Genomic DNA, 7500 nt, shown 5'->3' with positions numbered 1-7500 from the left:
TCGACCACATTCTTGTTAGCACGCGATGGAGGATCCTCCAGAACTGCAGGGTTTACTGGAGTGCCAAGTTCTGTGGCACTGACCATAGACTGGTTGTGGATACCCTGCGGGTCCACTTCAAAACTCCCCGTCCCTCCAGTAGCCACCCTAAGATGTTTCACCTAGACAGACTAAAGGAGGAGGAGTGTGCCTGTAGGTTCACCAAGGCAGTCTCTGACCGATTCACAGAACTCGACAATCTGACGGACCCAGTTGCTCTGTGGGAGCTCTTCAAGTGTGTAACACTTGAAGCAGCTCAGGAGTCCATTGGCGTACGCCCGAGGGCAAGGCAGAATTCTTATCCTGGAGACATTAGAGGCCACTGAAGCATGTTGCATGGCTCAGCTGAATGGTAATCAAGTCTTTGCGTTGCTCCCCTGGTGCGTAGGGCTCGGACGCTGTTGAGAAGGGACAAGGAACAGTTTTATCAGGAATCTTGCTGAGGAGGTTGAAGGCCATTTCTTGGTAAACGACCTTCGCCCTGCCTACCAAGCCCTGAGAAAGCTGAACTCTAAGCCCTCCTCACAGATGACTGCAGTCCGATCAGCGGATGGACGGATCATCTCAGATCATGTTGGGGTTCGTGAACGTTGGGCTGAGTATTTTGAGCAGTTGGTACCAGGTAGACCTCCAAACAGTTAGCTTGGATGCAAGCAATGTCACAATACCTGTGGCGGACCCACCCATCAGCGAGGAAAACCTCCTACCCTAACAGAGGTTAGGATGACGATTTCCAAGCTGAAGAATGGGAAAGCTGCAGGCATATGCGATATCCCTGCTAAAGGCTGGGGTGAGCCTATGGCTTGGGGCCTGCATACAGTCCTAACTGCCATCTGGCAGTCTGGTACCATTCCCCCTGACCTGCTGAGGGGCGTGGTCATCTCTCTCTGGAAGGGGAAAGGGGATCGTTGGGATTGTAGCAACTACCATGGCATTACACTGCTCAGCTTACCAGGCAAAGTTCTCACCCACATTCTACTGAAACAGATCCGCAACCACCTACTGAGGCATCAGAGACCAGAGCAGTCTGGATTTATTGTGGCAAGTCCACAATAGACCATATACTAGCGCTCCGATTAATTGTGGAACGCTGTCACGAGTTTGGTCGTGGGTTGCTTGCAACCTACATCAACCTCAAGCAGGCGTTTAACTCGGTGCATCGGGAATCGCTATGGGAGATCCTGAGACTCAGGGAATTCCGACATAGATATTGGCCTAATAGCAAGCCTTATACTGGTCCTGAAAGTGCTGTAAAGTGTGGTGGGGGTCTGTTGAACTTCTCCTGTTAATTCAGGGGTGAGGCAAGGCTGTGTCCTTGCACCAACACTTTTCAACACCTGATGGACTGGATAATGGGCAGAGCTACTAGCCACAGTCAGTGTGGGGCAAACCCAGGCAATATCAAGGTCTCAGACCGATGATGTTGCTATTCTATTTGAGTCCTTGGAGTCACTGGTGGCAGCTCTTGATGCATTTAGCAATGAGGCGAAGCCCTTAGGCCTAGAGGTCTCCTGGACCAAGACCAAAATTCAGGAATTTGGGGGCCTGTTAGGGGAACCTGTTCAGTCGATCCATGCTTGCAGTGAGGACGTTGAAGTTACACAGAGTTTTACATACCTTGGTAGCGTAGTCCATATCTCTGGGCTGTCAGACCAAGAAGTCAATAGACGGATTGGTCTAGCAACAGGAGCCACGAACTCGATCAACAAGAGCATTTGGAGATGTCGGTACCTATGCAGAAGGACCAAGCTGCGTGACTTCAAGGCCTACTGCCAGTTTTGCTATATGGAAGAGAAACCTGGATGCTATCCAGTGTCTTGGAGTCTCATCTTGATGCCTTTTGTATCATGGGGTACAGTTGGGGTCCTTGTGGCTGGAAGCGAAGGGTGGATGCGGCCATGCGCCCCCGTCGGCGTTAACTCCTTGATGATGATGATGATGATATATATATATATATATATATATATATATATATATTATATATATATATATATATATATATATATATATATATATATATATGTATATATATATATATATATATATATATATATATATATATATATATATATATATATATATATATATATATATATATATAGGTGTGTGTGCGTGTATACTTGTATGTGTGTTTGTGTGTGTTTGTATGCATGTATGCATGTGTGTGTGTGCGTGCGTGTGTGTGTGTGTGTGTGTGTGTGTGTGTGTGTGTGTGTGTGTGTGTGTGTGCGTGCGTGCGTGCGTGCGTTGCGTGCGTGCGTGTGTGTGTGTGGTGTGTGTGTGTGTGTGGTGTGAGCATATGTGTTTGCCTTTGATTGGCTGAATGTTAGTGACGTCATCCTTCTGTATCACAGAAAATGAGTTTAAGGTATAACCTCTGTACTTACTGTTTATATATATATATATATATATATATATATATATATATATATATAATATATATATATATATATTATATATATATATATATATATATATATAAGAAGGAAGTATTTGCTGTAATTAAAGTATAGTTTCATATTTTCATATAGTTTCATATTTATTTTCGTTATTGCATTAAGCTCTCTGAATTCTACTTCATATGCCTGCATATTCAGTAACCACAAATAGAATGAACACACACACACACGCACGCATGATTGTGTGTATGTGTATGTGTGTTATATGTATTGTATGTGTATATATGTGTATGTATGTACGTATGTATGTATGTATGTGTGTATGTATGTATGTATGTATGTGTGTGTGTATGTATACATACACTGTATATACATATGTATGCACACACACACACACACACACATGAATGTGTGTGTGTGTATATATATACACTCTATATGTGTTATTGAATATCTAGGCATATGCGAATAGAATTCAGAAAGCCTAATTCAATAAAAGAAAATAAGTATTCTATGAAACTATACTTTAATTACAAAAAACATCTAGTTATTATAATGAAAAGCAGGTAAATAAAGTAGTTATCCCCTAATCTCATTTTCTATGAAAGGTAAGGATGACGTCACTAACATTTCAGCCAATCAGAAACTGAGAAGCAAAGTTCCAACAGGCAGATCGGTGCGTGAGCAAAAGTTAGCCGCTGCCAGAAAAAAGGTAAAAAACAGCATACATAATGCATGAATATCTAATAATTATGGTCATAATTGTAGTGACAAATCTAATTGTTGATTTGCGGGGTTTATTCCAGGAATGACTCCGCTGTAAGTTAATGATAAGCCCAGAATGAGATTTGTCTTGCTTTGACAGATGTTAAACAAACACGATCAGCTGATGTCGAGCCTTTGGTCAGAAGTTAACAGCTGACACGTGTTATTAGAGATATGCTAGTTGATAAACCTGTAAATGTTGATTTGAATGAAGAGATCAATCCCAATTGTTGGTTTTAGAACTATAAAACTCATGGTACTCACGAATTTGACTATCTTGAGAACAGGTTGGGTTACCTCCTTACCCAGGCAAATAGTATAAAAACACCATATAAAAGTTAAATCTATAAGTCTCATTCTTCACATAATAAATCCATTGTCTTGAAACACATGTAAGATATATTTCTAATGGGCTTGTGAACTTATCCTATATAGGATGATTATTCAGAAGACCTTCACATGGCAAATCCTAATGATATTGGTAGCATGGATTCTATCACTGTTTGCTGGGTTAGTGTTAATGCGAGCTGCATTAAAAGCATAGAGGAACTGGACACCCCTATCTTATAGAGCATAAGAAATGGAGACACAAACAACACAGCAGCGCAGCCTTGTATTTGAGCAAAACTACAAAAAATCTGCTCTATATCACTGTTCAGAGACAAATTCCACAACACCCTCACACAGCCATAGTTCTTACTGTTTTCATTTTCTATAAAGTCCTATCATTAATTCCTCTAGCCGCAGCATGTCTGTACCCTCCCCAGAAGGCATGTGTTACAAATATTTTCCATAACAAAATAGTTATGGCAGTTGGTACAAAGTGCTAATAAAGGGGGATAAAAGGAGGGGGGAGATAAATAGAAGGGAGAAAAGGATAGGTTTGGGAATTTGGGATCGCATGATACCCAGATTTGGTTTTGGGGTTAAGTCTAATTAAGCTCTTAATTAACAAATACCATTTGCTGCCTGTATGTATGGAAATGGGATAGGACTGTACCAATATCATGAGAGTCATGCAAAGGGGATTCTGAATATTTACCTTGTGTATCTGAGGTGATTACATACCTTCATACAGTCATGTGATATGTGGTACAAAAATACCAAATATTTCATGCTTTGGAACACTAAAGACACTACACAAGATATCAATTCTTCACATGCAACACAAATATATTTGGCTTAATGAAGGTTAACAGTTATGGGAAACTAAGATTTTGTGCAAATGGTTTCTGGGATAATTAGTATAAAAATATACACCTTTATCTTTGCCTTTTTAAAAATAAAAACAAACATTTTAGAATCACATGAATCCCTGTTCAGATATCCATATGTCTTAACCGTTACCTTGCAACTGGTACACTTTCTACACCTGTCAGAGCTCTGGTAAAGGTTGATAATTTCTAGTATATATATTCAGGCAAGATAGACCTTGCAGATCTCCCTGGAAATTTATAGTAAAATAAGTGAACAGTCTGAACCCAGTCTTGCCAGAATGTACATCAAGGTTGTTGCCTTTGGTATAAGGCAAAGTGCAGAGACTATGGTGATAGCTAGACACTATACTTTGCTTATATGGGATGAATTTGAGAGTAGGCCACCCATCAAAGATCATAGTAACTTTTACATAAAAGTGGATGAAATTTGACAATATAATAATGTCAAAAAAATATTTTTCAAAGTTACTGTGGTTTGTCTTTTATATATTTATCATTGTAGGTTTCAGATTATGTGCTTAGTTACCAGGGAGTCAGTTAATCATCTGAAAACAGGTTGGGTTATCATCTTTATCCACGCAAATACCAAAAAAGACCATATGAAATAAATTAGATCCACTTCCATCGCATTGTTCACATGAATATCATCCATGGCTTTGAAGTAAATATTGGATATCATCTTTCATTTAAGTTTGTTAACTTTTGTTGGATATTTATTTAAAAATCCTTCATGTGGCAATTCACAATGCTAATGGTATCAATGAATTCCTCTTACTCTTTGCTACCTATATGTGTTGAAGTAGGATCTATCTATACCATTTTTGTCATGATTGGTCATTGTAGTTGAAGTGATTATGTACCGTCCTATAGGCCGATGCTATGTGGTATGAAAATACCAAATATTTCATGCTTTGCAACGCAAGTTACTGCACAAGGTCTTAGTTCTTCACATGCAAGATGAATATGTGGCTTGATAAAGGTTAATGGTCCTACTTAACTCACCTGTTTACCATTTTCATTGACTTTTGGAAAAGATTCTATTATTGTTTTTTACTGCCAATAAAATTTTGGTAATCGTAATATCAATAATAATAATAATTGTATCAATATTAATTTTTAAAAATCCACCCCAAAAATAGGGAATCGGGAAAACAAATGTCTTAAACAGCTAATTGCTAATAGGAATACACTTCAGTGAAATAGTTGTTTGAAGAATGCTTTTACTTTGCAGCTCCGACAGTTTCAGAAGAAGAAAGGCACAAAACGAGCAGTTGAGTACAGCAGCAAGGAAACCACACCTGATATAGAAGTAAATAGCTACATATTTCATAGGATTCTAAATTTAGTGTTCCCTATCAATAGTTTATATCATATTGCCTACCATACTATCATGAGTATTGGTTGTATATTTATTTAACTGATTTTTTTATTTTAGAAAATTGAATGAGTTGTCCAAGAATCAAGATATATATTTACATACCTTCTTTCCCTTCAGGGAAGCATTGCTGAAGGGTCAAACCCGCAGTCGGAGTCGGGTACATTATCCTCTAGAGCGTCATCAGTTGACCTTGTTTCAGAGGAGTTCACAGACCAACCTGCAGCCATTGATCATGGAGAAACACACAGTGATGTGCTCCCTTCCTCACAGGGAGTTTTAAGTGGCATAGAAACAGTGGAGTACCCAGAGTGCTAGACCAGAGAAACATGGAGAGCAAAGAGGAGTACATTTAAACTATGCTGACTCAGTTCACTCCCTTTTACCCCAAACAGAGGGAAGTGAAAAGATAACATCATCTACTTATAATTACACAAATGAGAACCCTGCATTGACATCAGAAGGGCATGACTATTCCCAGACTGTGTCTGTTAATGGCACTGGTGATAACACAGGTCTGAACACTGAGGTTCCCAGTTATGTGCCACAACAAACAGCCAATGAAACAGAAAGCTTTAATCAGCAAAATAAGCTTGCTTCATATTTCCAGTCAACACCAGATTATAATAGCACTCCTAGGGCCAGACCCCTTTTCATTATCACTGAGTACCACAGAAGTTATACTCCAGATGAGAGTGATGTAGGTACCAAATCTTATGTTGAATCTGAAAACCTAGGACCACAACTCTCCAGGGAACAAGAGCCAACATCAGCATTCCAGACAGTCATTCCTTCATCACAACCTCACACAGTTGATGATCACAAAGAACCAACAGTCATAGGTACTGAACAGGTATACCAAGGAGAGCAAATTTCACCAGAAAGCTTTGAGAGAGAAGGATCTGTAAGTTCAGAAACAACAGCAAGTGTAACAACAGCCATACATGTGACGAAGGGTGAGAGTCAAGATGAACCAGTGCTCAAGTCTTCATCAGAAAGTCTTCGACAGATTTCCCTCCAGCTGAGTGGGCTGATGAGTGAGAGTGAAGGAGCAGGTATGAGCTACTCAGTATGCAGGTTTTACATTTCCTATAGCATGTTATTGATGATTGAGTAGCTTTAAGGCTTGTATTGTTTATAAAGACTTTCGGTCTCTTTATTCAGCATCGGACACATCAAACAACACTGTGTTGGAGTTGGAGCGTCGTAACAGTGAATTAGCAGCCTTGTTGCAGCAGGAATCTCAGACATCACAACAACAGTCTCAGTATATAGGAGAGATGGTGAGGTTTCTAAGTATAAGATTTGGAAATTCTTTTATGCAATTAAATATTTATAATCAAGATTTTAGCAGCTTAATTATATGCATTGCTTATTATAGACTTTTTCATTACATTAATGATGTAAATAGATACCAGATACCAAATGTGTCTTAATCCACAGAAAGCACATGTAGAGAGGCTTGAAGCGGAGTTGAATGCCGCGAGAGGAATTCTAAACTCCTCGGTTACTGGAGGAGCTCGTGAGGTGGAGAGTTTGAGGGAGCAGTTGCAGGTTCACATACAGACCATCGGGATTCTGGTGTCAGAGAAGTCAGAGCTGCAGACCTCTCTCACACACGCAAATCATGCACTAAACTGAAAGCAGGTTAGTTAGTGCTCATTTCAAACTACATTACTTGTTTTATGAGTTACAGTGTTTTTGG

The 7500-nt window shown here is 39.5% G+C and overlaps 1 protein-coding gene and 1 long non-coding RNA gene across 2 annotated transcripts in view; both read left to right on the top strand.

The window, feature by feature from the left end:
- LOC119573259 (golgin subfamily A member 2-like) overlaps nucleotides 1-7500 on the top strand; it is a gene marked incomplete in the record, with an annotated part of 35781 nt that overhangs the window by 16005 nt on the left and 12276 nt on the right.
- On the top strand, nucleotides 3112-6435 carry LOC119573260. Its single transcript, XR_005228785.1, has 3 exons — nucleotides 3112-3150; nucleotides 5652-5729; nucleotides 5916-6435. It is a non-coding gene; the product is annotated as an uncharacterized LOC119573260 (long non-coding RNA).

Source organism: Penaeus monodon, chromosome 5, assembly GCF_015228065.2.
Source record: "Penaeus monodon isolate SGIC_2016 chromosome 5, NSTDA_Pmon_1, whole genome shotgun sequence".
Classification (NCBI taxonomy): domain Eukaryota; kingdom Metazoa; phylum Arthropoda; class Malacostraca; order Decapoda; family Penaeidae; genus Penaeus; species Penaeus monodon.
Note: the sequence above shows the minus strand (reverse complement) of the source record. Positions and strands in the feature narration are given on the sequence as shown.